This window comes from Thunnus maccoyii, chromosome 18 (genome assembly GCF_910596095.1).
Source record: "Thunnus maccoyii chromosome 18, fThuMac1.1, whole genome shotgun sequence".
In the NCBI taxonomy this organism is placed as follows: Eukaryota; Metazoa; Chordata; class Actinopteri; order Scombriformes; family Scombridae; genus Thunnus; species Thunnus maccoyii.
The window spans coordinates 23,552,027-23,575,499 of NC_056550.1; the positions used below are offsets into that span (position 1 = coordinate 23,552,027).

At 41.9% G+C, this 23,473-nt stretch overlaps 1 protein-coding gene across 3 annotated transcripts in view; it reads right to left on the minus strand.

Annotated features, from left to right (window-relative positions):
* The window catches only part of LOC121884150 (speckle type BTB/POZ protein), a 92,408-nt gene that overhangs the window by 67,152 nt on the left and 1,783 nt on the right, over positions 1-23,473 (minus strand). Inside the window, exons 1-2 of one of the 3 annotated variants that reach the window (XM_042392802.1) lie at positions 7,191-7,259; positions 4,241-4,377 (exon numbers count right to left, since the gene is read on the minus strand). The gene's annotated coding sequence lies outside the window, so the exon portion shown is untranslated. Of the gene's footprint in view, positions 1-4,240; positions 4,378-5,793; positions 5,845-7,190; positions 7,260-23,473 lie in introns of those variants that run through there. The other 2 variants (XM_042392801.1, XM_042392800.1) reach the window with 2 other exon arrangements.

The following is a 23,473-nucleotide window of genomic DNA, read 5'->3' on the forward strand; positions in this document are numbered from 1 at the left end:
TTATTGAGGAAGCATTTCACGGTATCTTGAGTGCAAGTTCGCCCTTGGTTCATTCTGTTATGCTTGGCTTTTCAAGCATGAGTAAGGACCGGCTATCAGATGACAACATCCGTTTCCTTCTAGCCGTAAAACTGCATTTCAGGGTCACTTCTTGTAGATGAAGGTGTAACTCCTGACAAACTGCCTTGCAGGTCCACAATATCATGCATCTCAGAACAGTTATTATTTGATTCCAGCTGAGTTTAAAAGCCACAAGTCTCACCAGTCTAGGACAAAATACATGAAAAGCTCAATGATTTAAATACACTACTTTAAAACTGGTGCAGATGCATCCTGACTGAGGCTACCACTCGGACAGATCTAGTGAGGTGGGTTTGGACGGGCATATATTGAGCGCCTCCCCGGGAGTCCAGAGGTTGTATCTGTGGAAGAGGAAGCTGGGGATGTGTGTGGCAGGCAGCTGGCAGTAGTGACTGACAAGTCAGGTGAGCGCTGTGGTCTGCTCACGCGTGCAGATCCGGCTCCTCTGACTGATCTGAAGTGGCTTCAATTAACTGGAGCAGCCAAGTGTGAGGGAGGGGGCTGAGGGGGGGGACAGACCCCAGACAAGCCTCCTGACAGATTTTGGCAGGGGGTGGGGGTAAGATGAGTGGGTCCCTCTGACAGGTCCTCTAATGCCCCACCAACTCTCCTCAACCTTTCTCCATCTCCTCTTAGCTAATTACTAAGTATCCATATGGAGACACTTGTCACTGTGATCACAGCAAATTGGCTGTAACTGCAGGGTCAGCAAGGACTGTCTTCGCTCGCGTACAGGCGCACGCACAGGATATACTCATCTTGTCTTGCACAAAAAACAAAACACACGATAGTTTTCATCATTTTCAGTACTGAGATTATTGTGAGTTTTCTCGGAGAACAGAAATTAAGTCAGAGCCAGAAAATCAAATATCACAGACACTGCCTCACATATATATGTATACTATAAATATATATACCATAACCATATTCATGTTTATTTTGCATGAGGCTCTGTCTGTATGATAATATAGAAAGGAGGTGATTAAATATCCCCGGCGTTTCTCAACATATCCTACACAGAGATTTAATTTTCATGGATATATGCTAAGAAACCCTGCCAGGTGAAATGCTAGTGTAGGTGCAAGAGCTTAAAAGGCTATCAGAAATAATCAATGTTTATATTAAATAATATAATTTAACTTGCATTAAATTCACCTCAGGGCACCACCCTTAGAAAAAGGGAAAATTCATAACCAATTAATTAGTTTAGTCTCATTAAAATATACTAAACAATCAATTTGGAACTCTGATTAATAATTAACTTAATAACAACAACAACAATTACCATATCAATAGCTGGTGAAGGTTGAAGGGTTTTGGAGCTTTGAAGGATGGCGGCATTCACTCTTGTGCAACTTTAAATAGACTCAAAGGCATTTATCAAGGGTAAAAACACACAATATGTAATCTAACTAAATGTGCTTAACTAAGGAACAAATTGTAAATCTTGACTGGTGGTACTATACTGTATACAGGTGTGTGTGTGTGTGTGTGTGTGTGTGTGTGTGTGTGTGTGTGTGTGTGTGTGAACAAAGGAAACAGACAAAACAAAATGGCGGACTCTGATTCAAGATAGTGGCTAAAACTGCATGTGGGTGTGTGTGTGTGGTTATGTTTAAGGCCAATTCACGTACGGCACGATGCCAAGTTAGAGGATAGCTTGTTTGCATGAAAGACGTGGTAGTCACCAGACATAACTCCAGTTCTATAAATACATGTGTGAAGCATAACTAACATCAACTTAGCGCTGTGGCTATCCAATAAGCTAACTATGAAAGGACATCACAATAATAAAGCTCAGTGAATAACGTTGAACCAAATCAATACATGTACACTTATAAAATCTAAGCAGTCCTGTGCTCAGCCATGTGCCATTACGCTATGCTACGCCCAGCTAACGTTGCCAGTCCGTGAAAGGAGAGAGGCTCTTTTTGGCGTTCTGTTTTGCTAGCTGGTGATTCTGTCGGTTGTGGGTGAGCCATGCTGGGGAAAGTTGTGGTTCTGATGTTGAATGATGCAGTCTTTGCTGCAGAATTAGCAACTTGCAGCTAACTTGCTTCGTGGCTCCTGTGGTTTGTAGAGTTAGCTAGCAGCCTTTGTGTCGTAGCTGCTGGCGCTAAATAGACTTGTTTACTCTCGGGTAGCGGTGCATACTTAGCTAACCAGGGATCTTAGATGTCTTAGAGCAGACTACATGGAGGTCAGAGAGCCATCAGGTAAGACAGTGGGCAGAGAAAAGAGAGACAACAAAGGGGGAGCTGGGTTTTGTTGGCCTGGTCGGGGCGTAGTCCGTAAGGGGATCGCACGACGTGATTTAGCCAAGTAGAATGTGTTCCTGGATCAATATCACATTGCGGTCCTGGATCAACATTGTGATCAGCACACTGATGATGTCAGAGGGCTGTGATTGTTCTACACGTTCTACTTGGCTAAATCACGTTGTGCTAAGGGGATCAGGTTACAGCTTACAGGAAATGTTTGGAGAAGAAGTGCGACTGTTTGCCTTTTACAATAAAGGTTCATTTGAAGTTACACACTGAACGAGTTCCCTACACTAGTTTCATTATGAATATATATGTTGGAACGTGGAAAATAGATTTTAACTGTGTCCATTTCTACTTTCCCACTTGTACTTGATGAAACAGTAAACCTACCTGTACACACCAACCGGCTAATATGTCACATCAATAATCAATCATTCACTATTTTCTCTACTATTATTCACCTCTTATGGCCTGTAGCTGAACAGAGTGTGCTATTTTACACCCTGTCTCTCCATCCAGCTTTTGTTCTTGCTCTCTTGCTGTTCTTGCTAGTTTTACATTACCTAATTAACATGGAGAAGTTTTTCAGGGGAGGCATGAAACACACAGGCCCACATAGTTTCCCCTGAAGATTACATTTTATTGTTGTTGGGTTTTTTTTTTTGGCCTCTCATGTTAGCACATCCTATGCCTCCGCCCTCATTTCCCCCTTCTAAAAACCTGATCTCCTTTCTCACTTTTTTAGACTTTTGTTAGAACCGGGTTCAATTTCCACCTTTAAATGACGGCCGGATACGACCCGAAACTTCTTTCCCGGCTGCCATTTATATGATCAAGTGTCTTCCGCATCCTCTGTTCTCTCGCTACTTGGTATTCCTCGACTGGTAGCCTTTAGATCTTCTGTCACCTTCATTCTTTTTGAAGGTTTGTGTTTTTATTCAAACCATCTACCTTATTTGTCATTCTAGACCATCCATTTCTTCTTACTATTTGATTCAACGCCAGCCATCTGAGAATAGGTCTGTTGCTCAAAAAAAAACCCAAAACAAAACAAAGTGTAGTTCGCTTGAGAGCAAATTACTCAACTCTAACTTAGCAGCTCATTATTTTCAACAACATGTTTTTTAGAGCAGCTGCGGAAGATAAATACTGTCTAAAGTGCAGTCTAGACAAATCAAATTAACTTGCATTTTGAATTCACACCATTTGAAAATTAAATAAACATGTAAATCAAATTTACTGTAGACCTTTTCAATAGTGGTCTGTATGTCTGTGCTGACAAATTACTGCAGAAAACAAAGCACCAGACAGACTGTAATATCTCTAAGACAGTTAAAAACTTAAACACTTTATTTAATGCTCTTAACATCAGTTTAAGGCCCTAAGTAGGGCTGCAACTATTATATATATATATATATAGAAATCCTTTTCATCATCCATCAATCTGTTGATTATTTTCTCAATTGATCAATTAGTCGTTTGCTCTATAAAATGTCAGAAAATGGTGAAAAATGCTGATCACTGTTTACCAAAACCCAAGGTGACGTCCTCAACCAACAGTCTACAGCTCAAATATGTTCAGTTTAATATCATAGAGGACTAAAAAAAAACAAAAAATATTCACATTTGAGAAGCTGAAATCAGAGAAAAAAATGACTCAAAACAACTAATCGATTATCAAAATAGTTGGTGATTGATTTTCTTGCCATATCAGCTCATGTGTGTTAATGTTTGTCATTAAAATGAAGTAAAAACATCATAAGTTAAAAGCCTCCATATACCCATATCCCAACTCCCCCCTCCTCCTTCCACAGTATACTTGCCATTTCCCTATATTGGTACAGACCAGTGCCCCCCCTTCCCTCCCCCAGATCCTCACCCCATTTGGTACTCACCTAGATCAAAGTCCCTCGCACATCTGTTCCGCTTGCCGCTGTCACCACTAGCCAGCTGGACTCTGTCCGTCAGGTCTCTCTGTCTGTAGGTATGTCACTGCTGCGTGTCTGTCCAAAGCCTGCGCTTTGTTGGCAAGCTGCAAAATGCAAACAGTGGAAAGAATCAACAAGACTGTAGTTGTGAGAGCTAGTGTGGGTGTGAGCCAGTGCCTTATCATATTCTTGCAAGAGACTCCTTGTCAAGTTGACTGTTTGTGTGCGCATCTGTTATGTAGGAGACTTGAATGCAGAGTATTTTTTTGGAGATAGAGTGTGTGTGTGCTTGTGTGTGTGTTTGTGTGACAAGATATTACAAAGACACATGTTTTACAAAGACTGTACACAGCGAGGCGGAACAAAGTGGGACAGGGGGGGGGCCCTCCTTACGTAATTACACCCGGCATTAAAACACTAATCCAAACACAAACTGTATCTGGACTGTATCCAAACAGCAAACTAAGCCACAGGTGTAAACACAGCCATGACGGAAAGCAATCTCATTCCACAAATCAGATGATGGTGCTTAAAGCAATAAGATTCAAAGACGGCTTAATGCTTCCTTAATACTTCTTGGGCATATTTACACTGACCCATAAATATGGATAAAAAAAAATCTTTGTGGATATAATTCAGATGTACACGCTGCATGTTAATGTGATGTATAAAAGGGCCCACAGAGATCCCCGATAACTATACAACCATCTGACAGAACAGACCCACGGTGGCACTCGACTCTAGCGTAGAGGTATGCTCTGGCAGTCTCATTAAAATCCTCCAAGCCTAATTCTCTTTCAAATACCACCTCTACCTAAATAAACATGACCGACCGAGGACGCTTACTCATACTCCGCATGCCTGCCAAAAAACAGACGAGCAGGATTTCACAGGGCCGACCGGGTTCGCTTTGCCAAGTATTATTCTAGAAAGGTCTGCGGATTGTAACACAATGTCTAAAGCTAAACAGTCACCATGATGCTCATAATACAGCCAGTCCATAAAGATGCCCTGACACTTTAAACATTTAAACTAGGAAAAGCTGGCTGATTTGAGTCAATTTTCTTTTATATGCGGCTCATAAAGTACAAAGCTTTGTTTTAAAATGGCTATAATGACTTGAAACAGCTACAAAATTGTGAGTCATAAGTTTCCTCAGAAGTCAAATAAATTCTGACACTAACTAAAACACTAAACACCGACTTACATTCGGCCCAGACGGACTGTGCAAAGAATAGGCTACTTTTTTCACACTTTGTATTCATGACCGGTAACCGAACTGCCTGTGGGTTTTTGGTTTTTTTTTTACCTCAGAGAGGGAAGAAATGATCTACATGAATGAATGAAATATCTTAAGATCCGCGTGTTTACACATACATACTGAGGAAATGTCAATCAGATGCAAAATACAGAGGTTGAGCCCTGAAAGAAATGTCAAAAAGGTAGCTGGGCTCTGTGATATGTGTGTGTGTGTGTGTGTGTGTGTGTGTGGGCTCAGAGCCGTTTGATCAATAGCTAACCTGAAATGAATACGTGATCGTTCTCACCGACTCAACAAAGCAGACGTGCACTCTCAAAACCTGACAACAAAATAGACATGACCCAGATCAATAGGCCCCATTTCAAAAATCTATTTAATACCAACCTAGTTTGATGTAACACTTCCAAACACGGCAGAGTGGGTACGGAGTGAACATCCTGCCAAACACCTCTTCAATATGATGAATGAGGATTTTCGTTTGTTTTTTTTATGACATTTAGCAGTCAAGTTGGTACTGTAACATCAATTATGCATTTTTCATGATTGTGGTTTTACATTCTTTTCTCTTTTCACCATTTGAGAGTGAGATATGTAGCGTATTATCCCATTGCTACGGAGAATACTGGTTATTTTCAGATGGGTAGATAGTAGGGGGAGGCTGCGGCTCAGGGGTTCGTCCACCAATCAAAAGATTGGCGGGTCGATCTCCGGCATCTCAGATCCGCATTTAGAAGTGTCCTTGGGCAAGATACTGAACCCAAAATTGTTCCTGAAGGCTGTGCCATCGGTGTGTGAGAGTGTGTGTGCATTAGAAACTCCTCCTGATGAGCAGGTTGGCACTTTACATGGCAGCATCTGCCATCAGTGTATGATATTTACCATAACTGCACGGCTTTGGCACAGCAGCCTCATCACTAGTCTATATTAACAACTGGCAGGCTATTAGTTTCAGCTTAAAAAATGCCAACAGTGTTCAGGGTAGTGCTGACAAAAATGCCAACAATTTTGTTAATCTTTTTATTTACTTATCAAGAAAAAAATGCCAAACTGGTTCCAGCTTCTCAAATATAATATTTGCTGCTGTTCTCAGTTTTATATCACTGTAAATTGAATATCTTTGGCTTTCAAACTGCTGGACAAACAAAACCAGCTTTAAAAAGACATCACCTTGAAGTAATGGGCATTTTGTCACATTTTATAGATTAAAAGACTATCAAAAAACAAAACCAGCGACTCTGTAAGGCTGTACTTAGGCACAGTATTGCTTTGAGCTAAATGCTAATGCTAGCATGGCAACATGCTCACAATGACATCAACTTGAACTAATGGGCATTTTGTCACATTTTATAGATTAAAAGACTGATCAGTTTTATCAAAAAACAAAACCAGCAACTCTGTAAGGCTGTACTTAGGCACAGTATTGCTTTGAGCTAAATGCTAACAATGACAATGCTAACATACTGATGATTTACCAGATTTACCATGTTCATCCCCTTAGTTTAGCGTTTAGCAAATTTCAAAGTCATCAATCCAATAGCTAACATGTCAGTCAAAAACACAAATGTCAACCTCATGGTGGCGCTAGAGGTAAAAAAGTCAGGAGATCATTAAGTCATATTTCATCTGTGAACCATGGTGACATGCGGCAAATCTGACCTGCTGGTGGTGCTACAGAAAAGTCATTAGGATTCATCCGCTGGGGATCACGAATGTCTGGTCAAGATTTCATGGCAATTCATCCAGCAGTTGTTAAAATATTTTAGCTAATAGTCCCACTCTCAAGACTAAGAATGGTCATCCTTTTTGTCTATAATGGTTTCAAATATTCACACTGGTCAGCAGTGTGATACTGGGTTGTGACCACAGGAAATGAGGTATGACCTGGCGCTTGTAACAACCCCATCAACAGTTTGGATAAGCAGGATGGGACCCGGCCTTCACGACCTTCCTGTCTTCTCCGTCCAGCACAGTTTGCCCTCTTGTGACTTTGGCAGCCTCGAGTGGTCAGTTAAGATGGCAAAAGATGACAACAGACGTCGCCGGGGAAATCGCCAGGGTCAACCAGTCACGGCTTAGTGGCACGACTGGTTGACCCCGGCGATGTCTGAGCATCATGAGACAGCACGACGGTCTGCTTGGGAAAAAAAAATAGAAAAGGAGGATGGAGCTGCCAGACAAGGAGGTGAGGAAACAAAAAAAAAATACAAGGGCAGGGAAAATAGAAAGCAGAAAAATGAAGAGCCGACAAGACACAGAGGAGGAAGAGGCAGGATGAAAGATAGGTCGATGTACAACAGGCTGACGAAATAGAGCGAGAAAGACAGAGAGAGAAACAGCAGTTCAAACAATAGTCAAGAAACAGAGCAACAAGAAAAAGGAGACACACTAAAGGGATAGAAGACAAATTAACCAAAGGGCAGACAGGGACATGAAGAGACGAGGTTAGCCCCAAAAAAAAAAACAAGTCAGACTCAATTCTTCTCTCAAAAGAGTGGACGAAGAAAGGCCTGCTCCTCTCGGTCTCGCTCAAACCCGCACAGACATTAACAGATCAATATGTAGAGAGGAACTAAACGCCAGGGGGGTTACATCAAGCGCTTGACTACATTCAAAAAGAGCCACAGAGGAAGAATAACTGACACAATTAAGAGCATAACTGTCATCAGAGCCAATCAACTCGGTTTCACCCACACACACACACACACACACACACACACACGCACACACACATACGGGCGCTGAGCGATAGACCCATCACGGGGGAGGGATGAAGGGCTGCTAATTCCCGCTAGCTATGCGGCGAAGGCTACTCGCAGTGAATACCAGATACCTCGAAAGGCTTAAAGGCTACAGCGTTCTGACGCAGAAGAAAACATGGGACACATGTAGAAAATCTCTCCATCGCAAAAACACGCTCCCGGCTCATTTGCATCCTGAGAGAAAAGCTGACATTTAGAGGCCCTGTGACATGAAAAATACATTCTCCCAGTTTTAATCCCACGTCCCTGTGTTAATTGTTCATTTATGTCTCGTTATATGCCAAGTACGAGTTGGAAAAAATCAGTATCAGAGTGTTTTTACATCAAAATCCTTTTCTCTTCCTGTAAAAGGAGGATTTTGGATATCAATGTGCAAAAACTTTTTAATTCATTCATCTGTCCCTCGTCTTCCTCCTGATCTAACAACAGGTGAGGGAGGCGTGTGTGTGGAGCGCAGTTTCCTTTTTGCGGCTCCGTTGTCGCACTTAACTCTGTAAGCCCCGCCCACTTTTTTAGCAGCCCAATCAAACGAAGCTAAAGATGCTCTCACTCCTGTTTGACTGGGACTTTAAATATAATCCTGCTGACATGCAACAACCCACACGTGCATCATCAAGAGAGTGATGTGTGATTCGGGAAACCAATCACAGGTGGATGCTCGCTCTGACTCAATAAAATACAAACTGAATTTAATAAGCTCTTTACATTTCCTCTTCCATTTCTCCATCTTTCACAACTATCATTCACCCGACCTCCATTTCCCCCTCCCCGCCCTCCCTCCCGACTACCGCCTGCCCTCTCTCGCTGGCGTTTTTTCATTCTAAATCCACTTCTCTGCCCTCCATCTTTTTCCTCTCTCTCCATCCAAAACAACAGCCATTCCAGAAAGAGGGCCATCAATCTTCTTCAATGAGACCGGAGTGCGAGAGAGAGTGCCAAGGCTACAGCAGATTACTATCTCTCCTTACCTCCACTCAGCACTGGATAACATGTAGAAGGAGAGGACGGGCGCAGGACGGAGAGGCGGGGAGGGAGGGTCGAGGAACCAGTCGAAGAAACAATCTCAGATAGCAGGCGGACGCATTAGCTAGATCTTAAAAGCCCCGAACAAACTTCCAACAGCGGAGGCTCGTCGGGTAAAGAAGCGCGGTGGCCGAATTTAACGGGAACTCAAAACCTGAACCTTGATTTATCTCCACGGAGACATGAGCTACTTCAGCTTTCATCGCCTGTAAACAGTTGGTTTTCATTATTATTTATTTTCATTATCAATTACTGATCATATTCATCTATAAAATGTCAAAAAAACATGAAAAATTCCTATTTTTTGTCAGTTTTTGTCAGTCCAAATAGGGCTGCAACTAATGATTACTTTCATCTTCTGGTCTATAAAATGTCAGAAAACGGTGAAACATTTCCATTACTGTTTCCCCCCCAGTCCAAGGTGACGTTCTCAAACCTACTTTGCAACCTAAAATGTTTTGTTTTGTCCCGACCAACAGTCCACAACCCAAAGATATTCAGTTTACTGTAACAGAGAACTACATATGTGCATTTAAGAAGCTGGAACCAGAGAGTTATTATGACTTTTCTTCAATGAATCACAATCATTAATTTTCTGTCGACTTATCAATTGATTAATCGTTGCAGCTCTAAGTCCAACAATTCAAAATCTAAAAGGCATTTAAAAGACAAGCAAATGTTTTCAAAATTAAGAGTAATCTATTTATTGACTAATTGTCAGGGTTGAAGGACGCATTTGACCAAATCTGCTTATTTAATCCGAATCCCCTATCAAATTTATTTAGAGTCAACTTTAAAAAAACTCACAAGTAAATAAAGCTTCAAATTAGTAAAACTCAGAGATCTGTATTGAGCTGATAAACAACAAATTGGGAAGTGCGCCTTGAATCCGACAGCGATGTGAGACAAAAACACGGCGATCGATGTCCACAAAAAAGGGAATGAATGAATCTATGATATTTGTTTGTCTGAGAGTGTGATTGTTTGGCCCTGAGGAAGGTGTTTGTCTTGTTTTTTAATCATGTAGTCGCTATATTAAGGCTTTTTAACTTTTGTACTTTAAGGAAACAGTGATTTTGGGGGGAAATTGATTCATCTGTGTTTAACTTTTGTTGGATAAGAAACGCTATGGTTTTTAGTGGCGGCCTAACTTAGATACAACCTGAATGAGATAAATAAAAATGAACTTCTATGACTGATTTAATGTATCGCACACTTAAATGAAATTTGCAGCTTTCTTACTTTGCATGTATTAGTTTTCATATACAATCTGTTCCAGATTGTGGAGCTTTAAGTACTGATATGATGTGAATGAAAGTTTAACTAAGAGATTCTCCAGATGTTGCCATGACGCAATCCACAAGATCATTTCCAGAGATAATTTTGATAATCAAATATCAAATGGTTTTAGTCATTTTTTTGGAAGAAAAAAGCCAAACATTTACTGGTTCCAGCTGGTTTTTTGGTCATAAATGATGGTAAACAGAATATCTTTGTGTTTTGAACTGACAGATGAAGACTCTATCTTTGACTCAGGGAAATTATACGAAACATTTTTCATTATTTTCTGACATTTTATGACATTTATATATTAACAAAAAGAATCAGCAGGTTAATTGATAATGAAAATAATAGTTAGTTGCAGTCCTACTCATTTCCCTGGAGTGCGGTCACCACTGTTGGTCTCTATTAATCTACAAAAAACACAATCCACTTGTGGTAGAGTGGTGCTACAGAGTAATGATACCGCCTCGCAGAGAGAACATTAACCAGATAGCACTCAAAAGTTTTATTAGAGAATTAATATTAATTAGCTACAGCTGATATAATCTGCCCCTTTGACATTTTAACCGCTGAAAGTAATGGTCAGCCATGGCTAGAAATGCTGCATAAATGTTTACTACACTGTTCTTGGCTAATAAAAAGAGTGAAGAGAGGAAAAAAAAAAGGTTTGATAAGATAGATTTGTTAGAGCCCAACGAAAAGGAGAGCCGGATCCAAAATGGAACCGTGCCACGCTAAATGTTTCCTCACTTGCACGGATGTGAGTAAACAGAAAGCGTGCGGAGCAGCTGATGTTTAGACGCCACAAGATTATTGGTGCATATATGAATCTGTGTGTGTGTGTTGCAGAAAGTGTTAGATCATAATTTTGCAGATTGATGATATCAAAAGACTCTGGGAGGAGTGTGAATGTTTGTGTGTGTGTGTGTGTGCGACGGGGGCACTGACGCTCACAAAAAGGTGGAAAAGCCAGAGCCGTGACCTTGCAGCCGAGAAGGGTTTTTAACAAGCCGCCTCACTGCCCTGTGTGTTGCGGTGGCAATATTTCACACACACAAACACACACACATCACATCACCAGTAAACCCAAAGCCAAGTGTGTACTTCTGAGGAACGCCCAAAAAGAGAAAAGAGATGGGACAAACAGGAAAGAGGAGGAGAGAAAATTTCAAAAAAAAAAGGCATCAAATTTTGCATAAAAAGCTTTGAACACAAGCGTGTCACAGCCGAGGCTCTGAGATCTCTTCATTCCAAGGACACGACGAGACCACCACATTATAGCTCTGACAGCCATGTTCACAATTGAGCATGATAGGGCTAATCGCTATGCAGCTCTCTCTCGCTGAGGAGAGAACCTACACGGGGAGTTTTGTCAGGCATAATAAACTCTCCTTGCGTTGTCATAGCGCCGTTGAGGAGGAAGGTTAAACTTAGAGCTGTCTGTAAAGCTGTCCCTCTGCAGCAGCAGCAGCAGCAGCGGCAGAAGCAGCAGCCCTCTGACGGAGGATCAGCGTACTGTGGCTTCTGTCGGGGGCCTCTGGGCCACACAGCGACGAAGAGGAGGAGGGGGAAGAAGGCTGCGGTGGGGCTCAGCCCGGCGCTAAAGACTTTGACACTAACATACTGATCGCTGGTAATTGATTCGTCTGGTGAGGAAGGTGTAACATTAAAAGGATAAAAAAATGGCAGGTAGCGGTAGCGGTGGCGGCGGCGGCGGCGCAGCACCGAGGCCTAATGTGAGCTGATGGGGCCGACGCCGCCTGTCACATGCCGTCTTAATCATACGAGAAGGGAAGATTCTTGAGACGTACCATCGAATCACTATCAGCCACGGAACCGCTCGGCACCCTCAAAGGGGCTTTGATCAGCGGCGGGGCTGAGGGGGAAAAGCGAGGGCCAAGGACAGCGGAGAGACGGAGGCGAAGGACGGAAAGATAGGCGAGGGAGACGGGCGTCCTTAACCGTCGCCGGACGGCCCTGAGATATCACATGACAGGACAGAAACAGCAGAGTGTATCGATGACCGGCACCCCAAGGGTCAAACAGCATTACAAACAGTCATTGAACTCAACTTGGGCGATAACCTTGTCCAGTCTGGTAACCCTGATGTGCAGTTTTATTTTTATTCAAAGTTCATCCAGTCTAGACGCTGAAATAGAGTCAAAAAATGAGTCAAATCACAGAAGGTTCATCACAACACAACAGTTTTGATGATCAGTTAACAATTCGAGTCATTTATGAAGCACAAGTCAAACTTTACCTGGTTCCTGCTTCTCAAATGTGGGGATATGCTTAATTTCTCTGTAATATATTACTGAACACTGAAGATCTTTGAGTTTTGGGCTGCTGGCTGCACAAAACAAGACATCTGACAACACCCAGGAAACGAACACAGGCATTTTTCACTATTTTCTGTTTCTTTATTGAGAAAATAATTCACAGATTGACTGATAACGAAAATAATCTTGCAAACTGCACTGAACTAAACCGTTGTTCCAACAGAGCAGAGAAAAGAGTCTGTTTTGTTATTTTCTATATTAGCTGCATATATGTTTGTAGACATGTTGGACTAGTTCTCTGTTGCAATAAAATGATACAAAAATAATAAAATTTAAAAAAGCAGAGGAGATGAAAATAAATGCAGTCTGTACAAGATGTTCAGGAGTTCATTTATTAACTGTATTTGCTTCGCGCTCGCAATAATTAAAACGGAGCACAACAGTCAGCTATTATTGTAGTTACAATTTAGCTAATGTTATTCTCATTATATTATAATAACACGACTACTGTTGTGTTGTAATAATCTGCCAACTTCTTATAATTGGTTGGCAGCTGTGGGGGAAACATTTATAGGTCAGCTTAGTAAATCTGAGCCTTGTCATTTTTCAGAGGTGATAAACTAGTTTTTAACCTGTTCCACCTGCTTCTTAACGTGTCGTGACATGGAGCGCCGGTTCTAGTAAACCCCTCGCTAGCTTCGTTGTTAACATGTAATGGAGACGCACAAGGTGAGTCTAGTATCGGTGACCGGGGTGTGCCTATCTGCTGAGTGAACTGATGAAGACGGAGGGCTCCCCGTAGCCTTACAGTCAGAGCGTTGATAAATTGGCCAGCCTCCACCCCCTTTTTTCCCCAACTGCAAGGATGTATGTGTGTGTTTGTGTGTGTGTGAATCAGGCATGGCCGCCTGCTAGACTGGAACTAACAATATTAAGTGGCAGGCGCAACCGTTTTCATGAACACACAGAGGCCAGGAGCACCGAGGAGCAGCAGGAAGGCCTCTGTTATGTCACCGAGCGGTCGACATAAAAAGAGCCGTTTGGGACGACGCGCGCGCTCCTCCGCGGCGCCGACGCGCTCACCTTTACCGAATTAAAGGCTGCCGAGCACAAACAGCACGAGACGGACGGACAAACACGCGTCTCCGCCTCGTGCCGCGGACATAAACACACATCGCCTCGTGTCTGGAAAAATGGCTGGTGGGAGATCAAAGATTTTACAGGGGTTTAATAGAACCGTAGGAGCTCCTTTAGAGGTAGACTACGGGGGTCGGGGTGTCTTACAGAGAAGCGAAGGAGGAAAGAGAGAGAGGTATGGAGGGAGGAAAACCTGCAGGGTGAAGACAGTAGGGAGAAGAAGAGGAAGACTGGGATGACGAGTGAGTGAGAAAATGCAAATGAGAGTCTGCCGAGCAAAAGGGGGGAAAGAGAACGTGAGAGATTACTATAGGAACTGTTGGAAGGGAATCTGAAGAGCAGAACAAAGCTGACAATGAGAAAAAGTGTGGCGGGGAGGAAGAGGAAGGGTGTGTGTGTGGGGGGGGAGAGGAGTGGGGTCGAGAGCACGGGAGGAAATGAGATGAGCACACGCATCACGCAGCCTTTTGCTGCTAAAATGGGGCTGCACGCTTTCTCATATGTCCTTCAAAAAAAAAAGAAACGTAGCGCTGGCGGCTCCAGACATCACAGCACAATATGTTCCGAAGAAGAAAAAGCGAGAGCCACAGAAAATGAAAAGATGGAGAGAGAGAGGTAGCGAGAAAAAAGAGGGAGAGGTATAATAAAAAGGACCCGACATGATCCCCACGAGAGGCGGCCCGTGGCGTCTGTTTGTCACAAGCAAAGGAAGAAGAGGAGGAGGAGGCGAGGAGGAGGCAGCAGACTGAGAGGCAGCTCCTCTTCTCAGCTCCCTGGCTGTCCTCCACCTGCAGCTGGAGGCTAAACTTAAGCTCCGCCGGCAGCCGCCAGGGAGAGAGGAGAGGCCTAAAGGAAGGGGTCATCCTCAATCACCCACCCAAAACAAAACCGAGGAGGGACTCTCGCATCTGCGTGGTTAGCGGCGGAGGAGCCCCTCCTGATGTCTAGCTCAGCCTCACAGACAGATCCCCCCCTTCAGAAACACGGCCACCGCCACAGTCCCCCCCGCGCGCACACAAAAAAACATCCTCTGCACAATCGCCATACAGCGATGTCAGCCTCTTCCTCATGAATATTCATCCGCCTCATTAACACTCGAGTGGGGGAACGCGGCATATTGCATGAGACTCCCGTTACTCGGAGAGTTGAGGGAAGGAGAGGAAAGGGGAAGAAGAGACGGGACACATGGTGACTGATGGTGAAGAAGCAAAAGGCCGAGTGAGAGCCTTCTTTTCGTTGCCAGCAAACTTTTTTTTTTCTTGAATCTCAAGAGTGGAGGGAGGGAGGGGGGGGGGAGTAGAGGGTTGGGGGGGTGTACTATATTGTTCCTGTCGCTTTTCCTTATGAAGCTAGACTAGGGCAGTATGAAAGCAGCGTCAGCAGGACAGCACAGCAGGAGCGCAGACTGGGAATTACAGACCATTTTACCCTACAAATCCTTCCAGCAATAACAGCTTTAAAGCAATTTCTCTGCTAATGTCTGGCTGTTCACAATAACCGCTAAACTGTAGGGGGATATGTGTGAATACACCTCAACTCCAGCCGCAACCATACAGACATTTCATGCGACCCCGGTCCTCGTTCAGGAAACAACAAAAAAACACACACACACACACACACACACACACACACCAGCACGTACAAACGCACAAAGCCGGGCTGTCTCGTACCCAGACGCTGCTGTCAGTCCAATCTTTCTCTCTGAGCCACTTACCAACAGACACACGAGCGGACAGATACTACCACACACAGAGAGAGGATTATTTTCTCTTTATGTTGTAATGCCACTGAATCTCTTAACAGGAACTGCCAACAGGGGAAATCTCCCATCCTGTAGCCGTGTCCTCAGAGAGATTCTGGAAACTGTAGAAACAGCAGACTCTATTTCCTTTCTCTCTCTCTCTCTCTGTCTGTGTGTAGCTTTGGTGACAGAGACAGTTGGCAACTCAGGGAGGCAAAGTTGGGTGATGCCCCAAAATTTTTGCCCCACCGGAGTCACTCTGGTCCTTTTAAAAAGGTCACTGATTGGCCGGGACGAAACCAGCAGTACAATAATTGGACCAGGTTTCTGGAAATCAATACCGTTGCTTACATGAGCTGTTTCATATTCCACCGTCTACACGAGACTTCTTACAAAAAAAAAAAAAAAAAAAAAACAACTTCAATTTCAGAACGGTATGAACTATCGATTTCACGCAGCCACTATTCTTCACTACTCTCCCTCCTCCTCCTCCTCCTCCTCCTCCTCCTCCTCGTCTTCTCTCTTTTTTCCAGCCTCCCCTCCCGCTGTCTGTTAAAGGGACACATGAGTGTTTTTTATGTTCTGCTGGGTGTGAGGGGAGTCGGGTGGTCCTTACCTGTGAACTTCTTTATTTTATATGCTTCAAATCCTTTACAAGTGCCATTCCTCTACTTCACTTGCTTTGGGACTTGAAGGTCTTTCTAAGTCTATTATCCAACGGCAACGTGAGTCGTAAGGGCGACTAAAGCAACGTCTTTTAATATAATTCTTTAAATATCTGCCAAATATTTAACAAAGAGGTTTTTTCCTAGAACACAGTGAAGACCACAGCTACTTACTTCTCTTGTTGGATGAATTTCAAATGTTATTCTCTTGTTTAAATTGTCCATCCTTCCTTTTTACACAGTTATTTAGTCTAAGAGCAGTCTGAGCTTCATAAATAGTTTAAAATGTCTTATTGTTATTATTATTATTTAGGGCTGCAAGTAATGACCATTTCATTATTAATTAATCTGCCAATTATTTTCTTGATTTATCAATAAAATATTGGGAAAAAAAGCCCATCACAAGTCAAATGACATATTTAAATTGCAGGTTTTGTCTGACCAACAGTACAAAACTAGAATAAATTCAACTCATTATCATTAAAGATTATGAAAACAAACAAATATTTACATTTGAGAAGCTAGAACAAATTAATTTTTGCTTAAAAAATGACTTAAATTATAAACCACTTATCTAAACTAATAAAACCAACTAATCATCCCAGCTCTACATTATTATTATTATTATTATTATTATTATTATTATATGAGATCAGGGCTGCAACTGACTATTATTTTCATTATTGATTAATCTGTCAATTATTTTCTCAATTAACAGATTAATTGCTTTGTCTATAAAGGTCAGAAAATAGTTAAACGTTAGCCAAGATTCCTAATTGTGACGTATTCAAATGTCTTGTTTTGTCTGATCAACAGTCAAAAATATCATGAATGACACAGAAAAGCTTAAAATAATCACATTTAAGAAGCTGAAAACAGCACGTTTTAGGTTTTTTTGTTGTCTTTTCTATGCTTTAAAGGACCAGTATGAAGAATTTAGTGGCCTCTAACAGAACAAACTTGGCAGAAATGGAATAAAATGTTCATAAGTATGTTTTGTGTATAATCCATGGCGCCCACCATGTTGCACCTCTATGTTCCTACAGTAGCCCAGAATGGACAAACCAAACACTGGCTCTGGAGAGGCCCTTCGCAGCGTTTTACCCTCCGTAGTTTCTCCTAAAAGCTTAGAAGGGGAGGTTGATACGAGGTGTATTCAGTTGGTTGCAATCTACAACCATCTTGTCTGGAAGTGGACCACAGAGTTGAGCGACCTTGCACAGTGTTTTGACTTATACTGTAACTCTGTTCTCCTCCATAGAGCTTCAATGTGTAAAACATCCCATCTCCAACTTCTTTACTTTGGGTTAACCAGCTCTCCATCAGTTCCTTCACAATCACCACTAGATGTCACTAAATCTTACACACTGGTCCTTTAAAAAAAATGACTAAAATGATTATTAGATTATCAAAATAGTTGCAGAGTAATGTTCTGTCAACTGACTATCATTGCAGCTTTATATGAAATCGTACATTTCTGACTCAGGAGGCCAGCTGGTGTGTAAGAAAACAACTTGGTGGAAATATTTAATGTCAAACTTTCACAGTATTCTAATCTCTCTGCATTTATACCAACCATCCTTGTATGAACTGAGTCTAGATGCTGTTATTTTCTTTCTCATTTAACACCTAAACTCTGGTTTTCTGGCTCCATGACTTTGTTTCCTGGACACACTGTAGTTTTCATCACTTCTCTCAACACTTCTAGTTGGCCTCTCTTCACTATTTGAGCATAACACCAGTGCTTTCAACATTTTACCTCAAAAACGATCCTTTCTCAAAATGTCAAATCCAACAATATTTCAGCCATGACAGAGCTGGATCTGGTAATCAAACCATTAGGATGGGTCACCGTTTTCCAGCCCTAAATGCCAGATAATATCAGCGAAATTGGATCTGACACTAAACCAACTGTGTTGTCATTAATTCACATTCAGATGGCTTCCCCAGGTCACCAGTTGCCCGGCAGAGACCTGGGACCTGACCAGTTCAAATCGCAGGTCCGAACTCGGCATGCATGCATGATTTAAATACATCTAAATGGCAGATGGCAAGAGATGGCTAGCTGGTGTCTGGCTCTGAGACAGAAGGGTGGGGGTTGGGGGGGTGGGGGGGTAGATGTAGGAGAAGCAGGAGGATGAGGCTGCGTATTAGAGTGAGGAATGACTTGGCTTGTCTTTAAGATTACTTTTCCTCTTAAAACATTCACTTCATCTGTGTCACTCCCGCTCCCAACTTGTTATTGGAAAATAGGTTCGTGCGGGGGAACGCTGGAAAACCATTCAACGCCTCGACACCGTCCGCATCAGTCACACGCTGACACACACATACGCGCAGAAAATACATTTCATCCTCCATATCCGAAACAGCCAATAGCACTGGCAGGCATTTGCGACCCCAATCCATATTTCAATTTCCCTTCTCTCATGCAAACTAATTCAATACTTGTTGCCTTCCCTCACAAGCGATCGGCAATGTGAGAAACGAGCTTTCTTCTCATGCCGCATCTATAAAAGGCCCAATCAGAGACAGTTTTTTGAGTGGGCCACTGCCTTTACCAATTATGTCTTAGCGGGCCCGTACACAGCCAGATTCAGAGTATTTGAGGAAGACCAGTGTTTCACCACACCGCAATACAAAATGCAAATCATTTCATGTTCTGTACTCAACATTCAGTCCACATTAGCTTCATTTAAAACTCATATTTTATATCACACACGCTGTCGGTGCTTATATTAAGAACTGCTCATGCTTTCAAACCAATTAAATTAGCATTAGGCTAAGAGTGGAATATTAGTCCAGCAAGTAGTTTAAATATGATTTGACCCTTAAAGTGGAAATCAGCTTAAAACAAACATCATATGTCTATTTTTTTTTCATATTAGTGAACTTGTTAAACTCCCTCACAAACCCAGAAACAGAAAAAAAAAAGCTGTGAGCTGTGATGGCACCGGCCAACGCTTTTTGGAGCTGATCCACTAACGCTGACTATAAACCGGCTCAGGAGACGAGCTGGCCGCTGTGACGAGGTCAGCTTTGGGGATATTCACGTACATCCTCTTAATCAGGCTCATTAGTGGGGAAAACAAGCTCAGTCAAACTATGTTTCAATCGGAGAATCGACAACGGATTTCTGACCAGCGAACGACCCCTTCTCTCCTCATCTTTTTTCATTTTTTTCAAAGCGCCGACTGGTATTTGATGTATTATCTACTGTAGTGTTTTTACACTCTGACACCACAGAAATGATTCACACATCTTGACATCTTCCCCTGCAGCGTCACCAACAAAGCAATTCCCCCAAAAAAGCACATCACCGAATGATAATGTAAGTAAACAAAGACTGTGCACAAGTTAAATGGAGCATTGGTGCAGTGCAGAAACAGTCTGTCTGTAAGAATTCATCATACTTTACGGTGGACAGTGTTATTACTGATCTTTACCAGAGCTGCAACAATTAGTTATTGATCCATAAATCAATCGACAGAAAATTTATCACCAACTTTTATGATAATAGATTTATCGTTTTGAGTCATTTTTTAAGAAAAATGCCAAAATTCTCTGGTTGCAGATTCTTAAATGTGAATATTTCTTTAGTCATCTATGATAATAAACTGAATATCTTTGGTAAGGCTGCAACTAATGATTATTTTAATGGTCAATTAATCTGTTGATTATTTTCTTGATTAATCAATTACATGTTTGGTCTATAAAATTCAGAAAATGTCGATCGCTGTTTCCCAAAAGACTAAAGAAACCTGATTATATTCACATTTGAGAGGAATCAGAGAATCAGAGAATTTGGACATTTTTTATTTGAAAAATGGCTCAAAACGTTTGTCAAAATAGCTGACGGCTAATTATCTATCAATCCAGTAATCCATTAATGTCAGACAGACAGATATCAGACAGTTAATGTCTGTCAGACAGATGAATTGATAATGAAAATAATCGTTGGTTGCAGCCCTGATCATTACAATAACCGCCCTTTGATTTACTGTCAACGTATTCTGCATTGAACGCATTTATGTATGGCTGCAACTAACGATTATATCTGTTGTGAATTAATCATTTTCTATATTAATTGATTAATCCTTTTGTCAATAAAATGTCAGAAAATAGTACAAAAATGCATGTTGTAATTTCCCAGAGTCCAAGGTGACGCCTTCAAATGTCTCGTTTCATCTGACCAAAACCCAAAATAATCAGTTTACTGTCATGTGTGACAAAGAAAAGCATCAAATCTTCAGATCTGAGAAGCTGAAACCAGAGAATTTCTGGCACTTTAAAGAAATGACTAATCAATCGACTTTTGCAGCTCTACATTTATACGAGCAAGCACGTGCACGCGCTTGATGTCGCTGAAACGGACCAACATGAGTAACAACACCTGCTCTGAATCAGGAGCCTGGATGCACTTTTCCTCACAACTCTTTGCCCGTGTGAAAGGAAAAGCAGTCAGGTAATAGCGACAAATTCAGGGGCTTAAACGGCGACAGCTTTACGACGCCTGAGCGGCCTCTATGACTCCATTGCTGTCAGATTCTATTAGCTTGGCCTCCGCCATGTGTTTCCATTGGCTCTTGGCCTATTCCCGGCAGTTACAGAAACACCTCCCGTAAATAAACCCCAACGGCTGCATCTTGTAGTGTATGAAGAAGGGGAGGAGGGAGGGGTGAGGGGGAGGGCGGCAGCTGGGCCCTTCTGTGTAAAGAGCATCTGACAGAGTGGTTGAATAGTTAAATATACTGGCACCGAGCTAAATGGACACAGTCGACTAGATGGAGAGCTCGACTCACGTCACCGTAATGGCCGAAATACGCCGGGCCACGGACGCGGCGCTGCCACAGCAGAACGCGTCTATTATAATCAACTGAAGCTGCTACACGCTCACCACGGGCGCTGCTCATCTCTATTTTATGCAGCTGGTTTGTTTTTTCTTCTCTACACGCAGCTACGAGACCATCCAACAGGTAAAAACTACACAGAACTGTGTAAAAAACAAGTATAATCTGTTTAAATATGTTTGTTTTTTTTGTTTTTACATTACACATTAAAATAAATCAATCAAATCTATGTGTATCCATGAACCTGTAGTTGTAGTCTGTGTAGCATTTCAAAATAAAACGCCGCTACGTCCCGCTTACATGATGCGTCACGTCCGTTTCCGGTGTGTTTCGTTTAAATTTGACTGGTGCAGAAAGGATACGAGCAGCCGTGTGAGGCAAGCGCTTTTAAATCAAGACAAGTGGTCTCTTTCCACCGCACACACACACACACACACACACACACACACTCCTCTAAACAAAAGGAAAGTGTGTGTCTCTCTACCAGCTGCCAGGTGTCTAAGGAAAGGCCACCTGTCTAATAACTGGTTTTGATGCGCACAGCTCAGCAATATGAAACAAAAGTATCTGGCCTGTCGCCTCCAAAACTGATCTTGTTAACAGCAAATCAATGTTCCTCTTAGATGGAATTTATCCGGTAAATCACCCAAATAAGTTGGCTCACGCCTGAAAAAGACACTTTTTTTTTATTATTTCTTTCGTATGAAGTCGAGTAGATCGGAAAAAGGAGTTAAAAGTCACCTCAATCAGAGGTGGTGAGTCTACTGCCAGTGACTCTCAGCTGTCAGGTGTTTCCATTATTTTTTTTTAGAAGGAGCACAGAGTGTATTTGTGTGTTATTTGAACTGTTTGAAAACCGAGTCACTCGTTCTTTATAAAGCAAATACCCCGAGAGTAAAACTAAATGGATTAATACATTCTACTAACAATTATTAAAATGAAATGCCTGACATGCTGCAGCTTAATTAGTTTTTTTTTTTTTTATGGCTTTGAAACGGTCTCGGAAAAAAAAAAAAAAGCTGAAAATATAACATTTTTCTTGTACAGATAAAAAAAAAATGCTGGACTGTAGAGAAGAAGGTCTGGCAGAGCTGTGATAATCAGCAACGTCTTACTTTGAATTTTGAGGAGGAAAATAATAATAATAATATAAAATAATACAATAATACAACATACAAACAATAATAAACTTGATTACATGTATGGGAATCACTGAAACACACTTTTACACTTTACAAACACTTTTTCTTATTTAATAATCAATCAATAAATAAATAATTATTTGTATTGTGTGTGGGGTTTTTTATTGCCTTGTTTTAGTGCTGCAACGATTAGTCGATTAATCGATTAGTTGATTAATTTTCTGTGGATCTGCAACTACTTTGATCAACCCTGGTTCTCAGATGTGAAGATTCAAAGTTTTTCTGTGTCATTCATGAGAGAAAACTGAATTTTGGGGGATTTTTGACTGTTTTGATTGGACAAAACAAGACATCTGAAGACATCACCTTCACCTCCAAAACAATTAATTGATTAATTGAGAAAATAATAGGCAGATAATGACAATAATCATTAGTTGAAGCCCTACTCTGACATTTTTCTGTGCTGATAATCAACTTCTCTACAAGTATCAATAAAATGTTATGTTAGTCTTACTGTTATTACTGCATTTCATCAGTTCAGCTCCACCCAGGAGATCAGTCCCACTGCTGATGCTGTGCACTGAGGTGACCCCGACTATATCAATGGCGTCAGTACTGTACTACCTCCCACAGCAGCTCAGAGTCTTTCTTCAGAGACGTGACATCCCACATCGGCAGCACCGATTTCATAGCCTGGGGCAAGTTCTCTAAACTCCCCACCCTATCACCTGCAGACTGACTAGCAACATACCTGACCTCTACACCTAGCTTTAGGGGTGGTGGTCCCACAAGGTGGCAGCAGCTTTGTTACTTCTTCAGGCACAGCAACCAGGCAGGTCGCCTGCCAAGCAGGGAGGGGGCCCCGGTTTCCCTGATTCCCACACACCCTGATTCAGGATTTCCTCTTAAGGCACAGTCACACTTGCAGCAGTTTCTGGAAATATTCGTTCCTTATTTCATTCACTTCATTTGAAACCCATCTGACCTACAGTTTAAAAAAATAGTTCCCTTTATCCATGTGGCAGAGTCACATGCCAAAGTACTTTTTATTGTTCAACTTTA